Raw genomic sequence first — 18,550 nt, 5'->3', positions numbered from 1 at the left:
CACCTCATGATGAGGTTTACTAACAAAAATAATGCTTATAGTGAAGACTGTTTCTAGAACATTTCACATACAAAGAAAACATTAAACATTCTCAGAGGAATTTAGTATTAGAAGGTTGGTTTTTAAAAATATCCCTAGAAATAAATAAATATATATGTATGTATGTGTGTGTGTGTGTGTATAAGAGAGTGAGCACATGCTACAGCATGACATGAAAGCACTAGGTGAGGTGCATCTGAACATCCTAGAGTAAAGCCCAAGTCAAGCAACAGGACAGGGAATACTGACTTCTACCCAGATTCCAAAGTCACCTTGGAAAGACCTGTACTTGTGTCCAGCTGGTTTTGGGGATCCACCACAGAATACATTTTTAAAGAGTCTTTGACAGATGCTGGCAAGCTACAGAACACGTCCCTTTGTCCATGAGGGTCACAAGCACCTTAGCAAACTCCAGGCATGTGTGAGTTGGCTGACTGTACTCCAAAGTGGGGCTTCGACATAAAGATTTAAGCATTTCCGAGTTAAATGATACCAGCTACCACAGTGTAAACTTTCTGTTGGATACGATCTTGGAAGAAGATGTTTGCTGCTTCTCTCTAATGTTGGAAAGTAAACTCACCTGCTGGTGCCTGGTTCTACACAGGAAGAGAAAAATGCCAGCATTTCAGTGTTTCTGGACTTTTGTAGTACCTTTTAAGTTAAAAAGTACTAGATGAGACCCATTTCTACATTTATTGATTAACATCTTTAAGATCCAGAGAAGAACCCTTAACTATTGTGTTTATGGAGGCATGATCTCTTAACTGGCTGTGTACTGAATTTCTGATCTACCTGTATCGGCATCCCAAGGACTGGGATTCCAGGCATTTGCCACTACGTTCAGGTTTCTTGAAACCCTTTTAAAGTCTAAAATTACTTCTAATTGTTTTCATTAATCATGCTAGCCAAAAACTAGCCACTTAATTGGCAGGTGTGATGGTGTATAACCATATCCCAGCACAGGAGGTTGGCAGGAGAATCAGGAGTTCAAAATCATCTTTGGCTACACAGCAAGTTAAAGGCCAGCCTTGGCTACAAGGAGCCCTGTCCAAAATAAGAAAAATACTCTGAATATAAAATTGAGCTTGGAAGGGTGTATTTGTTATTATGTAGGAAATTCAGTATCAATAGCCTTGAATCAAACAGGCACCTCAGGGGAGGGAAAGATTTTTTGTTTTTTGTTTTTTTCCAGATGAGTGGATTAATGGTAAATATAATTATCCAAGCTTAAAATGCCAGAAATACACTAGTAAGTCAGTCAAAGTCAGAGAAACTGTCACCAAACATGCCTTCTTCTTGTCAAAAGGCTTTAGGAATGTCCAGAGGAACTGATTATATAATTACAATGCATCTGTACAAAAACAAAAACAAAAAACAAAAAAACTCTTGACATGTAATTCCTAGAGATTGGGAAATTATGAAAAATGTCAGGTGTCTTTAAACCTAGCACTTGGGAGCCATAGGCAGTAGATCTTTGAAAATTTGGGGCCAGGCTGGTTTACACATAGTAAGTTCCAGACAGCAAGGGCTATGTAGACATGTCCTGTCTCAAAAAAAGAAAAAGAAAGTTTGTTTGTGCGTATAAAACCATCCCCAGAACGTGAAAAGGGCATCGTATCTGAAGAGGTCCTTGGGTTTTGGTTTTGTTTGCTCTGGTACCCATGTGAGTGAGGACTGAAGACAAAACAGATTTGGGTTACATCGACATTCGAGCTGTAGCTACTAAGATGGCTAACATGCTATAGAGGCCACTGTGGTTGGGGTCAGGAAAGTTTCCCAGATACAGGAAGGCTGAGGAACAGAGGAGAAAAGTAAACTAAGAACTAAAATAAACTCCTCCAGCAACGCATGGGAGAAACCAGAAAGCTGACTCGTGATCATGACAACCTTTCAGAGCAGGAGAGCAGAATAGTAGAATTCCAAAGGTTTTCTGCCAAGTTGGAAAAGTGGTTTTCCCTTGTCCTCCCTGAAACACTGCTGCCACTGGCTCTAAATATCCACAGGGATCATGACCACTCACAGGGTGACTCTGCATCTTTATTTGACTCAGGTGGCAGCTACACCTGTTAGGTTTACTTGGAAGCTCTGACTCAACTTTAGGATTAGTGAAAATAAAACTTCATACTTCAGCCAGAATCAATTTGCTCTTCAGATCTTTTCAATTTGATCAGGTCCTCCATATTGCAATTGTTTTGGATTAAAATTCCAAAAGAACCAAGCTATTCAATTGCTAAGTCTTAATGATTGAGAGAGTCCAGCTTAAGAGGACACCAGATTTTCTTAGGAACTTTATATTGCTAAGATATCTATTGATGATTGACTATTTAGAGCACACACAAAACAAATTGAAGTACTTAACAGTTTGAATGGACTGCTTCTCTACCTCTACTTCTTTCTAAAGTAGGAAATTTGTTTATAATCTTGAGGTTGGGAAGAGCTCCATAGTCATGGAGTCAATAAAGAGTGTGTATAACAGCATAATTACAGTCGAACTAATGTTTAAAAATCAACAAAAAAATCCTCAGACAAAAATGAAAAAAGCACAAAAAAGACATGAGAAACATAAATGGCAGATCTGAAATTTTTAAAAAACACACTTCAGAGTATTGGCAGATATTAGAAAGCCGAGTCCTTGGCAAGGGCCTGAGATAACACAGCACAATCTCTCAGGCCTGCTGAATGGGAACTTTAAAAACTTTCCAGGGGGCTGGTGAGACCGCTCAGCGGTTAAGAGCACTGGCTGCTCTTCTGAAGGTCCTGAGTTCAAATCCCAGCAACCACATGGTGGCTCACAACCATCCATAATGAGATCTGAGGCCTTCTTCTGGAGTGTCTGAAGATAGCTACAGTGTAATTACATATAATAAACAAACAAACAAACAAATCTTTAAAAAAAAAACCTTTCCAGAGGGGACAAGCTTAGAGACAGAAGAGAGTAGAGCATAGATTTTAGAGTGCAATTTAATTTTGATTAGATAACTATGTAGGTTTTGTAACCTCTTCGTCACTTTAATTTACATTTCCTCAATCATCATTTAGATTTTAAAATATATCTGCATAAAACAATGCAAAACAATCTATAAAAGGTCACCCACATGATGCTTGCACATATACACAGGCAAAACCATTCATGTACACAAAGGAACCTCTGTCATCTGTGCTTGTGTCTCTGTATGACTAGTGTTGAAGTGTAGTCTTCTTCTGTGGCAACATCAGTCAGAAAGGAACTATTCTTTTAAAGGATCTGCTCCTGATTAGTCAGTCCTGGGAATGGATTCCTATCATGGACACGCCCTTCTCATCACAGTTAGACAAAACCTCTAAGTTTTGACAAACCATTGCTACCTTGAAAAATAAGAAACTTTTTTGACTCTCATGTATTTAAAAATTATATTACTTCAGCCCAGTTTTATTGTGTTGCGGTTACAAAACGGACTTACTTATAAAACTTTGGGATTTCTTAACATTTTGCCTAGTGTACAATAACTATAAGTATTCTATAGGTGTTTGGAATTAAGTATGGATGCTATGTCTTGAGAATGGAGTTTTACAGAGATATTAAAAACAAGCTTCATACAAGACTATACTACAGTCGACAATCCTCTTTTCATGAATATGAATCTCAAAGAAGCATCCCACATGCCAAATTCAATGTTAGAACTGTGTGTGGATGGACAGGTCAATGTGTTAATGTTGGAAAGAAAGGAAATCTCAATCTCTCTCTCTCTCTCTCACTCTCCCTCTCTCTCTCTCTCTTTGGATTTTGGAGACAGGGTTTCTCTGTGTAGCCCTGGCTGTCCTGGAACTCACTTTGTAGACCAGGCTGGCCTCAAACTCAGAAATCTGCCTGCCTCTGGCTCCCAAGTGCTGGGATTAAAGGCATGCACCACCACGCCTGGCGATAGAGAGCAAATCTCTTAAAAGCCTCTCTTTCTTTTGACTTGGAAGGAGTGTACACTGTGCTATAGCAGAGTTTGGAACTATGGCAGACACTTAAAAGACAAATAGCATTCACTCAAAACAACAACAACAACAACAACAACAACACACACACATACCTTTAATTCAGGCAGGAATTCTTGTGCTCATCTGACTCGCCAGCAAGAACGACGCTGCAACAGGATTCTTCTGCACAAGTTTATTGGGAGAGCCTGATTGCAGAGGTGAAGAGACCCCGAGCCCAGAACTGGGCTGCTTATATAGGCCTAGGAGATGCGTGTCTCACACCCGGATTGGTTATGCACTATACCTCATTTGCATGTTCCTCATCTGATTGGTTATACTCTGAGAACCTCATTATCATGCCCGGGGCAGGCAGTGTCTTGGCAAAAAACTTTACTGCATATGTACACATTGGTTGTTTGTCCAAACTTATGCGTGGTGGCCAGCAGTAGCCAGCGCCACTCTGCAACGGCAAAGGCTTCCCACATTTCCCCCTTTTTGTTTTAATAAAATGATGCTGGACTAGGCCTGTGCAATTATGTCCATTGGCCGTGGCTCCTGTTTTAGGTCATTCCTCTAATGTCACAGCCTTACCCGTCATAGGGTAACCCTATCGCCACCGGGCCCCGTGTCTTAGGTTGGTCTGAGCACGAGGAAAGTTGCCCGTCTCTGCATACCTCAGTGCTGTGTGACAGTAACTGCTAAATGACCTAGGGCGAACTCTGCAAAAGAGGCCAGCCAAAAAATGAATTAGTGGGGAAATCATGATCACCCTATCGCGTGCAATGAGGGAACCTCAGCGATGTGCAAGGGCTGATCAATGATTGTTGAGTCTCTCTCATCCCAGTGCAATGGATCCATAAATCCGTGGGGTGCAAGAGCAGAGAACTCAGATGCCGACTAATTCTTGAGCATAGAAATGGGAGGCACCGTTTTCAATAGCTAAAAGTGCCTGAGTTATAATCACCTTGTCACGTTTTTGTTGGGTTCTGAATTTGCATACCAACCAGAGCATGAACACCAGTCCACAGCATATGGCAGCACCAAACAAAATCACTCCCACCCATTCCTTAAAGTAAGAAAACACAGAGGTAAGCCAAGAGGTCACTGGTTCCACTCTGGTCCCATTAAGGTTCAGGATCTGTATCTGCAGCCTTGTCTGCAACCTTTCCAGCTCCTGCGACCAGTTTGCCTTCAGGTAATTCGATAGGTCTGTACTTTTAATAAAAGGATTATTAGTGTACCTATTGGGAGTAATGCACACATGCAAAGTGGATGCCACACAACTCATTTGTATGACATCCATCATCTGTTCCATGTCATGTTGTAAAATATCCACTCTGATTCACTAACATTAACCCTGAGGTGATATGAGAATCCACCCTTGCAGGGTAAGCAATGCTTCAGACGATTTTTCTGCTATCTGACTTATGGTGTCAGCAGTATTAATTTGATCTGCCCAATTAGAGATAATCTTTTTCTTAAAAGATATACAGGGTGTAAAAGGTTTATCCACATTATGCACAAAGCATAGTGTATAATTTAAATGAAAACTAGTACTATTATACACCCGTGGCTCTTGAGGAGTTTGTCGTGCATAAGGCGCATCCAAATAACATTCCGTTGCAAAAAACAAAGGCAAGGTAGAAGAATTGGAATGTACCGGTAAAGGTACTGGCCATGATCTTACTATGGACCACAAGGGTATACTTATCCCGGTCTCAATCATCAGGAGTAAGAGGATCATCTTGGGGTTCATCTTGCTCTTTCACAGTCCTTGTCAGTCGCGTGGGGATCCAAAGTGGATTTTCTTCACCTTGTGGAAAAACACAAATAGCTCCCCAGGATCTGATTAAGATAGGATCCGGGCCATACCATTTATTATCAAGGATATTTTTCCATTTGACCATTTCATTGGGCGATTGAGGCCATTGTCCGTGTCTTTCGGCTGGTGATCTTCCAGCATCATCCAATTTTAAAAATTAAGAGTAAATATTGTAAGGGATAGAGCCATCTTTGGCATCATAGCCTCTATTCCCCCTTTCTGTTTTTACAAATATTGTTTCAGAGTGCGATGGGCTCTCTCAATGATGCCTTGGTCCTGTGGATTATAGGGCAATCCAGTAATATGTTTCACTTGCATTTGTTTGCAAAATTGGCTAAATTTAGAAGTATATGCAGGACCATTATCTGTCTTTAGCACTAGGGGCTTGCCCCATGCGGCCCAAGCCTCTAAGCAGTGAGATATGACATGAACTGCTTTTTCCCCTGTCAAGGGAGAGGCATGTAGGACACCAGAACTGGTATCAATGGATACATGTACATATTGTAATTTCCCAAAAGATGGGATATGTGTGATGTCCATTTGCCAAACATCTAGGGGTTGCAATCCGCGAGGATTAACACCCACGGAAGGTGCATTAATAAATTCTACACATTTACCACACTGTAGGACAATATCTCGAGCTTCTATTCGTGTGAGCTTAAACTTTTGTCGTAATGTAGAAGCAGGGACATGATAAAGCTGATGAAAATTCTTTGCACTTTCTATAGAACTTTGTGATAGGAAAACCATGTCTCTGGTGGCTGAATCAGCAATTGCATTTCCCTTAACCATAGGTCCAGGTAATGATGTATGTGCTCTAATATGTTGAATATAAAAGGGATGCTCACGCATCAAAATACAATTTTGTATTTTCATCAAATTTTCAGATACTGGACTAGACTGCTTAAAATTTCCGGCAGTTTCTAATGCTAGTACCGCATTAACCACATAAACAGAATCAGAGATAATATTTATGGGCATAGGAAATCTTTTAAAAACTTCTAAAACCACCAAACATTCTATCAATTGAGGGGCTCCTGGTGTAAATTGCAACCTTACAGCCTTTTCATTGATAACATAACTTCCAATTCCTGTTTTGGATCCATCTGTATAAATATCATTGGCTCCCTTTATAGGAGTATTAGCCATTACCTTTGGAAATATCACTGGATGCAATAGCATAAAATGTAATAACAGATGTTTAGGATAATGATTATCAATTAAACCAGAAAAACTGCATCTAAGAATGGCCCATTCATCTATAGTAGCACACAATATTTGCATTTGTGCAGCAGTATAGGGAGCAATTATGCTATCAGACATTTTTCCAAAGTGAGTAATTGAAGTTTTTATACCTTTGTGGGCCATATTTGCTACTATGGTGGGATAATGCTCTATAGTCTTATTAGGGGATATATGTGGATGTATCCATACTAAAGGACCATCTTGCCATAACACAGCAGTTGGCAAATTGATGGTGCGTTATAGGCACAAAGGCTCTTGCTCATTTATATGATTTAACTGTGCTGTTTGGATTGCTTTTTCTACCTTCCTAAGAACATCAGAAGCCTCAGGTGTTAATTGTCTCAACGAGGTAATATGTGATTCTCCTTCTAAAATTTGAAATACAGGTTTTAATTCCAAAGTAGGGATCCTTAAATAAGGTCTAATCCAATTTATATCTCCTAATAATTTTTGAAAATCATTTAGTGTCTTTAGATGATCTTTTCTTATACTAATCTTTTGTGGGGTGGCACACCGTAAAGTAATAGTGGCTCCTAAAAAATGACTAACATTAGACTGCTGTACTTTTTCTGGTGCAATAATCAAGCCATTATTTTTTAATGTTTCATTAAGCAAGACATAAGCTTGCTGTATACTTTCTTCTTCAGGTCCACAAATCACAATATCGTCCATATAATGACAAATTTTTAAGGAGAGGAAACCATCCCTAACTGGTTGCAAAGCTTTTTCTACATATAACTGACATATGGTAGGACTATTTGCCATTCCTTGGGGTAATACCCGCCATTGGTACCTTTTATCAGGCTCCATATGATTAATAGAAGGCAAGGTAAATGCAAACCTAGGTTTATCTGTCTTATTTAATGGAATGGAAAAGAAACAATCCTTAATATCTACTACTATAATTCTCCAATCCTTAGGTAGAGCTGCGAGTAGGGGGAGTCCTCTTTGTACAGGACCCATAACTTGCATTTGTGCATTAATGGCTCTTAGGTCATGTAACAATCTCCATTTACCTGACTTCTTCTTTACAACAAAAATAGGGGTATTCCAGGGTGATTGCATGGGTTCCACATGCCCCAGGTCTAATTGTTCTTGTACTAATTCTTTAGCTGCTTTTAACTTCTCAGAGGGTAAAGGCCACTGAGGCACCCACACCGTGTCCTCTGTACACCACGGAATGGGCAAAGGCTCCTCAGCGGCCCCTAGAAAAAACCCAGCCCTTTCTTGTCTGCTTTTTCTGTGGCTTTAACTGGTGAAATTCTACCTTGTACGTTTTTTCCAAGACCTAGTCCAGGTATATATCCCATCCCTTTCATCATTTCCTTGCTTTTCTGAGAATAATTTACTGGATAGAATTCTTTTATCTGCTCCTGTATCCATTATACCTTGAAAGGGTTTTCCTTCTATTTGTAAAGATATGTACTTTCTTTTCAAACCTACTCTTTCTACCCTTTGTACACTGATTTTGCATATGAACTGTTTTCTTGGATTCGTACATGTTGTTTAGAATGACTCCAACCTTGAGTTTCCAATTTTAAGCTAACTTTCTGTTACAAGCAAAAGGCTGCCTGCCCCTTTAAGAGCTCCATTTGCAATCAGCCCTCAGTGGGGCTTTTTCAGCTGTACTTGACTCCCAGCCATCGTGCAGCTAACTTATCAGTTTCTGCTGTGTAGACTGAGACTGCCTTTTATAATTTTCAACATGAAACACAGAACAACAATCACTCAATCATCCAAACAAAAACAAACATGAATTGACAGACATATAGACAATTTGGTGCACCAAAAACAGACAATAGACCTTGATGTCTCAAAGGGACACAGATATCCTATCCGGAGCTAAAAACATCTCCATAGGAGCCAGAGAGGAAGCAGGACGTCTCCCGTTTTCCTTCTGTCCCTGTGAGAGCTCTGAAATAGCTTATTTTCATTTTTTCTCCTTCTTGGAATTCTACACAGTGGCTGCTTCTAGTAGTTACTCCTCTTTTCCTGAGAGCTATCTTTAAGCCTTTGATGAAAGCTGCCTCTTTAGTCAAAGTCCTCGAAAGGAGGGTAAATTAACTTAATTTTTTGTTCTTCATTTTTTATATTATCCTTTGTAAATTTATATTTTATATTATCCTTTGTATCCTTTGTATCTTTATATTTTAGCTTCCTTTCTTTTTCTCTCTTTATATTTCTTAAGTTATATATTTTTCTGTGTGCGTCTTTTTTTTCATTTCTCTCTGTTTCTGATATGCCTTCTTGGTACTCCTGCAAAAGTCGCTGCCCTTCACAACCCTAGCAATAATTACCGGACCTACTGCGTAGGAAAGCATACCTCTCAGAGACTCACATTAATTTCTTTTTACTTACCGGTACCACTGTTCCCCAGCTGAAGAGTTCTGAATCCACGCAGTTGAATCCTTCTCAGCAGTCTGTTTTATGAGAACACTTTATTAACCGCTCCTTCCCCGTGATGCAGTTCTGAATCCTCCCTGTAGCAGGGGGTCTTCGCTCGTGCCTGAAGATGTTTCTTTTACCGGGTTTTTGGCACCACTTCTTGCACGCGTCCGACTCGCCAGCAAGAACGACGCTGCAACAGAATCCTTCTGCACACGTTTATTGGGAAAGCTTGATTGCAGAGGTGAAGAGACCCCGAGCCCAGAACTGGTGCTGCTTATATAGGCCTAGGAGATGCGTGTCTCACACCCGGATTGGTTATGCACTATACCTCATTTGCATATTCCTCATCTGATTGGTTATACTCTCAGAACCTCATTATCATGCCCAGGACAGGCAGTATCTTGGCAAAAACCTTTACTGCATATATACACATTAGTTGTTTGTCCAAACTTATGCGTGGTGGCCAGCAGTAGCCAGCGCCACTCTGCAACGGCACATGTGGCTTTCCACAAGGAATAAATACTTTAAAAAGAAATTTTGAACTCTTATATGAGATTGAGTATTGTGCAGCTTAGCCAAAGAATCCCATTTCCAGTATACATGTAACCACTTCCAGTATACAAGTAAAAATCTCACAGAGAACTCCCCTATCCTAGGTCTCTGACACATCCTTGAGATGCCCCACAGTAGTGGGGATATCAAGCCTGAAGAGGCCACTCCCTGTAGCCAAGCAGGAACCCTATTGGAGATATAGGGACACTAACCCACCCACAAAACTTATCTCAAAATTTATCCTGTCTACAAAAAAATGCAGGGATGGAGTATGGAGCAGAAACTGAGAGAATGGCCAATCAATAATGGGTCCACTTAGAGACCCATTCTGTGGGCAAGACCAAACTCTGACACTATTGCTAATACTCCTGTTATGCTTGCAGACAGAAGACTAGCAATGGCTTCACCCAGCAGCTGACTTGGACAGATGCAGATACCCACAGCCAAACATTGGAGGGCACTTGGGAACTCTCATGTAAGAGCTAGAGGAAGAACTGAGGGCGCTGAAGGGGATAGCAACTCCACAGGAAGACCAACAGAGTCAACTAACCTGGACTCTTGAGGGTTCCCTGAGACTGAACCACCATCCAAAAAGCATACACAGGCTGGACCTACGTACGCCACACATTTGTAGCAGATGTGCAGCTTCGTCTTGATGTGGACCCCCCAACAAATGGAGTTGGAGCTATCCGTAAAGCTGCTGCCTGTCAGTGAAATATGTTCCCCTAACCGTGCTGCCTTGTCTGGCCCCAATGGGAGAGGATGTGCCTAGCCCTACAGAGATTTGATGTATCAGAGTTGGGGAATACCCAGGATGGGGAGGCTCTATCCTCTCAGAGGATAAAGAGGAGGACAGGCGAAAGGAATGTAAAGTGAAAAAACAAAGACACAGAAGGACAAAGACCTGACTGCTTGATTTACATGCTGGCCAGGTGGGCTGAGTGTTCAGCAGAGCTCAGGCAAGTGTTCAGATACTCCATGGAATATTTTGCAGTGAGTAGACACCTGGGTCAGACAGATATACCTGTGACTAGATGTCAATGGGTTCTGATTTTATAAACATAAAACATCAAACAGCGGTGTGCTTTTTATACCTACTGAAATGCATGTACAAGTACGCATGTGTACAGACACACACACACACAAATTTTTAAAAACCCAAGTAATTCAAAATCTGTTTCCAAAAGGTCAGTCATATGATCAAAATGAGAATGAGCACAGGGAAAATTTTTAAAAGGGAGGCCATGACTGGGAACACATTTAATTAAACCATCCTTACACTAAGAGGGGTTTTTGTATGTTTTGTTTTGTTTTTTTTTCTACCAAGCATAACAGTTTATACCTATAGTCCTACTTGGGAGACTGAGGCTGGAGGACTATGAGCTTGAGATCAGCTTTGGGTTACACAGTGAAACACATATATTAATAAAGATGAAGATGATGAAGAGAAGGGAAAAATAGAAATGGCACGGACACTGGCCAGCCTTTCTCTCACCCTCTGTCACCAGTTCTGAAAGGAGTCACATAACAAAACTGGAGGGTCAGATGAACTTTCAGGCAGAAAATAAAAATTAATGAGACTTGGAAATCCACCTTCTCTGCTCACCTATCAATGTCAATCTAAGTTTTGGTTGGGGGTGGGAAACTGGAGAGGTGGCTCAGTGGTTAAAGGTACGTTTTGTTTCTGCAGAGGATTGGGGTTTGATTTCCAGCTCCTGCATGGTGGCTCATAACTATATAGAACTTTAGTTCCTAGAGATCTGATGTTCTCTTTTGACTTCCATGGGCACTAGGCAAGCTCCCATGGTACACATACATACATGTAGGCAAAACACTCACACACATACAATAAAAACAAACACACACACACACATACAAAGTTTTATGGTTTCTTTTTAGGAAATATATCTGGGCAAAGGTATCCAAATACTTGGTGAAGGACAATCATCCTTGCAACTAACTAATGATGTCAGGCCAGCTGGATAGCAACACACAAAGGAATAAAGCTGTACCCATACAATCCTTTAAAAGAAGCTAAAGCTGACGTAAATAAAAAATTTATAGGCTAACTAGAAGAAAACCAAGGAGTACTTTTGTGTTCTGACTTCGGGTTAAGCCTGACAATCAGATATGACACTGAGGAGCACGTGCGCACAGATTAAGACTTTGCTAAAAGGGCTGCACCACAAGTGAAGCCAACAGTTTGGAGAGCAAAGCAGAAAAAGGGAAGAACAAGCCCAGGCGCAGCATAGGCCTTTAATCTCAGCACTCAGTGGGGAGAGGCAGAGAGGGCTGAGTTTCACTCAGGCTAATTGGTCTATGTAGTGAGTTCCAGTGCAGCCTGAGCTACACAGATACTCTGTTTCAAGGAAAATAAAGGAAGAACATAGTTTCAAATCATATCCCCATTGAAAGATTTGTAATCAGGGTTTGTAGAGGACTCACACAACTTGACTAAAGGAATATTCCCAAAGCCAAGTGACATAAGTAAGATTAAGAGCCAGCTTTACTGTATTTCCTGTTTTAAAACATTTCCCTTTTATGTACAATTTAAAAAAAAACATATACTGTCAGGTATGGTGGCACAAGTCTATAATTCCAGGAAAAAGGCAGACAGTTTTCTTTTGAGTTCAAAGCCATAAGAAATAAAATAAATAAATAAATATTTTTTAATAACTACCATAAAACACAAAATATAAAAACTGACTCAAGAAATAGATATCTCAGACTTATAGTGAGTCAGTTTTTAGAAAAAGGCCTCCAAAGAAAAATGTATGACCTATAGCAATTAAATTCTATCAAACACATAAAGAATTAACATTAGATCGCAGCATTAATCCTAATACTCATTATCAAAACACAGCAAGGCGACAAACGCATTCCACAAACCTGGTATTATCCTGACAGCAAAAGCAGCAAAGACATCAGGAAAAAAAAAAACCTATAGGTTACAAGAATATTGATAGAAAAAGTCTTCTTCAAAGTCTAGCAACTCAATCCTATGGCACTTGAAAAGTACTGCGTAACACAGCAAAATGGGAATGACAAGAGGAATGCAAATTTAGCTCAACATGTGGTTATCAATGAATACAAAACACATCAATAGAAAATGGGGAGAACAGGAAGTTGATGATCATTTTAATAGATGCCAAATTTGACTAATATCAAAATCTTTTTATAATAAAAATAAAATCCAAACTAGCAAAAGGGAACTTCCTCAATATAAAAGTCACAAGAGAAAACCCCACAGTAACATATTCTCAACTGTGAAAGACAAAGTATTCCTCCCGAGTACATGCACAAGGGCACCTTTTTTTTACTTTTAACCATTCAACACTCTACTACAAGTTCTCTGTAAATCAGCTGGAAAAATCAAAATCTTCCAAACTGAAAAGGAGAAGAAAGACTGTCTTTATTTGCAGATGACAGGAAAGTCTATACGTTCTACAAGAAAATTAAAGAGTTAACAAATCAATTCAGTAACGTTGTAAGGTACAAAATCAACATGTAAACGTTAGCTATGTATCTCTACACCAACAAATAATCCAAAAATTTAGTTAAATTTTTATACTTACAAAATCATTAGAACGAATAAGATATTGACAAGTAGATATTTACAAGTCTTCTAAACGGACTCTGAGTGGTCAAAACCATCTTGAAAACACGGCGGTTCTTGCTGTCAAAACTTACGATGAAGATAACTGAATCCAAACTGTGGTGCTGGCATGATAAGGAAAACAAACCAATGAGACAGAACTGAGTGCCCCAATGTGGACACACATACACACATGATCAAGATTTCTAATGACAGTGCCAAGGAACAAATGGAGAAAAGTCTAAACAAATGATCTTGCCAGAACTATACACAAACATGCCGAAGAATGAAAGTAGACCTTTTCTATATACCATTAGTAGACTGAATTCCTAAATATAAAAGCTAGATTAAAAAGACAAGAATCTTATGACATTAGATCTGGCAACAATTTCCTGGTTATGATCCCCCAAGACATGGGTAACAGAAAGTAATGCTGAACTATTAAATCTGCTATATGTCAAAAGACACAATCAACAAAGTGACTGTGTGAGAGGCAGCCTACAGAGTGGCAAGATATATTTTCAGATTATATATACATTTAGTAAGGGACTACCATATAGAAAAGTCCAACAACTACAGAACAAAAAGTCAAGCAGCTAAATTTCTAAAGGTCAAAGGACTTAAAAACAAGTTATACAAATGGTTAAAATGCACACAGAATGTCCCGTAGGCATGTAAATAAACCACAGCGAGAAACTACCTTATACTCAATAGTATAGCTAGTGGATAACATTCAAAAACAAAACAAAAACTAAAACAACCAACAACAACAAGATAAATAAGCAGCCAGAAAAGAGCAGTGAGGCCCGCAGGAGCCCTCAGGAATCACTGCTGGCCGAAGCATAAAAGGACAGGCACTGCGGTCTCACCAGTTGGTCAGTTTCTCAGTAAGACACAATTACCACATGATTTGTTATTTCCATTCTTGGGTGCACCTCAAACAACTGCATACGGGGATTCCAGGATCAGCCCCATTCACAATAGCTGAAGCATTGCAAGTGCCCAAGTGTCTATCATTGGATTTGTGAATAGATTTTTAAAAAGTGTGTCATATATATATATATAAAACATGAAAAACTCAAGTACTGTTTGTGCTTTGGCATAGGTGAGCCTTGTAAAAAATGTAAAAAGGGTAGAACTGCAGCTTAATGGTAGAACTGCCTCAAAAGGAGTTGTCCTATGTTCAATCCCTGGGGACAGGGGAGACTGACAAGAATCATATACTATACGATTGTGTTTATATGAAATAACCAGAACAGACAAGTCCCCAGAGACAGAAGCAAATTATTGACTCCCAGAGGATTGGGGAAGGGCAGAGTATGGATGATTAGTATAAGCCCCAAATGTTACTTAATTGTTTAATTAGGGGGGGGGGGGAGAAAACCATCTGACCTCTGGAGCTAGGTCTCAGCTTCTGAGTACTTTGAGTACAGATCTGAACCACGATGCTCATCTCAAAGTATAAACTTTGCATTATACGGTCATACATAAATCTTCAAGCAGGATCCTTTCCCCTCTTTCCAGCATTGTTTCCAGTTTTTTATTACTTAAAAAAGTATTAATTAACTAACACACATAATCCCTGTCAATTCATATCTACCAAAATCTCAATTGTGGGAAATATTGCTTATGCGAAACTTCATCTCCTATCTCCTTCCCTCTAGTCTAGTGATCTCCATGAAGTCCTACTGACAAAATATTTTTGAGAACAAATTGCCAAAATAGGTATTTATTTATGTATTTTTCACTTACCATATATTATAAAATGCAAAAATAGAAAATTTGAAATCTTAAATATATATAAAATCCATTTTCCCTACTTCAATGGACAGAGCATCTCCCTGGAGAGCGTTTCTCTAGATTTTACTTTGGTTGTTTTTTGGGTTTTTTTTTTTTTGAAACAGGTTTATACTAGGTAGCGGAGGCTAGCCTCAAACTTGTGGTCCCCTTTGCTTCAGCATCCTAAATGCTGAGGTAGCAGGTGCACCACCTATACATGGCTGTCATTTTCTCTTGGGTAGAGCATCTGCCTTTACCAATCCTAAATGTAACGTGACCCGAATAGGCTCCGAGTCTTGTGCCATGTACCATGAGGGTCTTGGAGGACTTGTGACCCTGTAATGTCTTCTTTATGAAGACAGATGAGGAAACCTCACTATGGTATATATGACTGAAATGACTAATAATTCTAAGATTCCAAAGTGCTTTTATAATACAATGCTAAGTGATCACAACTTATCTTCTATCATATCTAAAACCACACTTGGGGCTTATGTATCTAACCTCTCTGGTTCAATTTGTCCTTCTATCTCTTAGTTCATTTAGTTATGTACTTTAAATCATGTTGTGGCTGACCCATTTTCAATGATATGATCCTAATGCTTCATTTACTTAAAGAAAAAAGATCATATTGTATTGAGTGTGATTGTTTAAAAGCAATTCAAATACTTCTCAAAAAAACAGGAGAAAATAATTTAAAAAAAACAGACTCCCCCACCACCCCGGCCAAACAGAAGCCATGCTAAGCTCGCAGCTCCACATGTCAGGGGCTTCCTTTTAGTTCACAGACCCTGAAAACATATAGTGCAAAGCGTGGCTGACAGGGGTGTGTTGGTGGAAAGAATGACAACAAACGATAGCACTGGACTACACTTTCTCACTCTTTTCCAGCTCAGAGAAACGTTAGAGATAGTGAGGAAAGGGCAAATGGCTGTTTTCTTTCACCTGTTGTGAAGAGATTAACTAAAACGTCCTCAAAAAAAGGCAGTCACATTGCCAGTGGAATTTGTAGACATGTAACTGGATGTGCCTCCTTCTGCTGTGCTCAGAAGTCATTTGGGGACAGGCTGTGTTCAATGCCTTCCTGTTGTGCTTGCATGGCTTCTCCAGATATCTCCTCTGTTGACTAGTGACAGTACTGTATAATTTAATTCGCCTGGGCGACAAAGACAGTCTATCGTGGCCAAAAGCCTGGATCAACCGGACTGTGTCAATGGTGGATATGGAGCTGCTCCTCTCATTTAAAGGCATGTCCCAATCAGTCGGAGTCAATACATCCGAGTCCACAGGAGAATCAGTGCTGGAAAAAATGTTGGGACTATCTGTGAGAAGCTCGCTTTCCTCTGAGGGTCTAGAATCCAAGGAGGTATTGCTGACATTATTAAAACCTGGCTCTTTCCTCAGGATGTACTTATCTAGTTTAATCTGCTCAATCTTGAACTGACTGGATTTCCCACCTTGATGAGGAGAAAACACTTTGCTTTTCCTAAAGTCCCCTGTACTCTGGCCCCTCTCTAGGCTCTTACTCCACTTCCTGTGCTGCTTGCCTTTCTGTTTTTGTTGCCTCCTCCCAGTCCAACCCCTGGCTCTATGTCCCCCTCTGCTATCATCCTGTGCACTTTCTGAGGCCCGGAGTGAATGTGTGATGGGATTCTGAAGCAGTTTAGCCAAGCGATCAAGTCGTTCCACCAAGGAGAGCTCTTTCATATCACAGGCACCACATGGACTCTGCTGCTTCTGTCGCTGCTGGTATCTGTTCCAGAGTTCATTCAAACTCACGGGGCACTCAGTTGTTAGCTCTGGGGTGACCTTCTGATCCTTCTTTTGCTCATTTACTTGTCTTTTGCCTTTTGGGTCTCTGGTCTGATTCTTGATAGTATGTATTTTCTCATGGTCTCCCAAATTCAAGTTGATGCTGAGGCTCTTAATTCTGGTGTAATCCATCTTGGTCTTGTCCAACTTGTCCGAACTTGGGCCAGGGGGAGGAAGGCAGCTATGTCCTGAATGATGGTGAAAGAAATCCTTCCAAGAATGTTGCATGAAAACACTCCTTCCCAAAGATTCATGGCAGAAGTCTTGCTCATTGGGCAGGTGTACTGGATGATGGAAATAAAACTTGGCTGATCTGAAGACAGAGTGAGCAGTGTTTTCAAATGCAGAATGACATTCAGATTCTGAAGAAAAAAAAGAAAAGAAATTTTTTGAAAGAATTTAGAAATATTTGTATTTCCTTATAAATACTGTTCTGCTTTTTCTTTAGACATAGAACATGTGCTTAACAATCAGACTGGCATGAGTCAAAATATAAGGATTTGGATAAACTCCAATGCTGTATGACATATCTGGGACTGGACCCCAGCTCTAAAAGTGCTTGCCTGGCATGCACAAAGCGCTGGGTTAAATTCCTAGCATGCTCTAAACTGCACTTACTATCCCAGCACTCAGAATATTGAGACAGAATGATCAGGATCCAGGTCACCCTCTGCTACACAACCAGTTCAAGGCCAGCCTGAACAAATTACTTGGTAGCCTATATCAAAAATGAAAAACAAGTGGTCCAAGTACTAGAGAGTACAGAAGCCATTGGACATCTGTGAGTTCAAGGCCACCTTAGTCTACACAGTGAGTTCTAGGACAGCCAAGAATACTTTGTCTCAAAAAAAAATGTATATATGGATTGAACTCTACAATCATGTGACAAAGATGACCTCAAGCACAGCCCCTTTAGTTCTCTACACTATAATTAGTTAGTTGCTTTGTAAATCCACCACTTATTCTATTTAGGCAACTTTCTGTATATGTTCTTTCTTTAAAAAATAGCAGGGCTGGTGAGATGACTCAGTGGGTAAGAGCACCAGACTGCTCTTCCGAAAGTCCGGAGTTCAAATCCCAGCAACCACACGGTGGCTCACAACCATCTGTAAGGAGATCTGACTCCCTCTTCTGGAGTGTCTGAAGACAGCTACAGTCTACTTACAAATAAATAAATAAATCTTTTTTTTCTTAAAAATTGCATCCTGCTAGTAAGATAGAGATGGGTATTTCCAGCTTAAAACAAAAACAAAAAACCTTGAGGTTTCATCATCACCATTAAGTGGGTGAAGTAAAAAAAAAAAATTTTAAATCCTCACTTTTGAGCAATCATCATTCCGTATCACAGTACGTACTGTTGAATACAAGCACAT

At 39.9% G+C, this 18,550-nt stretch overlaps 1 protein-coding gene and 1 pseudogene across 4 annotated transcripts in view; both read right to left on the bottom strand.

The window, feature by feature from the left end:
* Alms1-ps1 (ALMS1, centrosome and basal body associated, pseudogene 1) overlaps positions 1–18,550 on the bottom strand; it is a 34,717-nt pseudogene that overhangs the window by 12,577 nt on the left and 3,590 nt on the right.
* Positions 17,452–18,550, bottom strand: part of Alms1 (ALMS1, centrosome and basal body associated) — a 139,114-nt gene continuing 138,015 nt past the window's right edge. For all 4 annotated transcript variants that reach the window (XM_006506052.3, XM_006506049.3, XM_006506051.3 and 1 more), the window contains one exon: positions 17,452–17,539. The gene's annotated coding sequence lies outside the window, so the exon portion shown is untranslated. The remainder of the gene's footprint in view (positions 17,540–18,550) is intronic.

Source organism: Mus musculus, chromosome 6 (genome assembly GCF_000001635.26).
Source record: "Mus musculus strain C57BL/6J chromosome 6, GRCm38.p6 C57BL/6J".
In the NCBI taxonomy this organism is placed as follows: domain Eukaryota; kingdom Metazoa; phylum Chordata; class Mammalia; order Rodentia; family Muridae; genus Mus; species Mus musculus.
The sequence above is the reverse complement of the archived record's forward strand: the minus strand, read 5'-3'. Positions and strand labels throughout refer to the sequence as shown.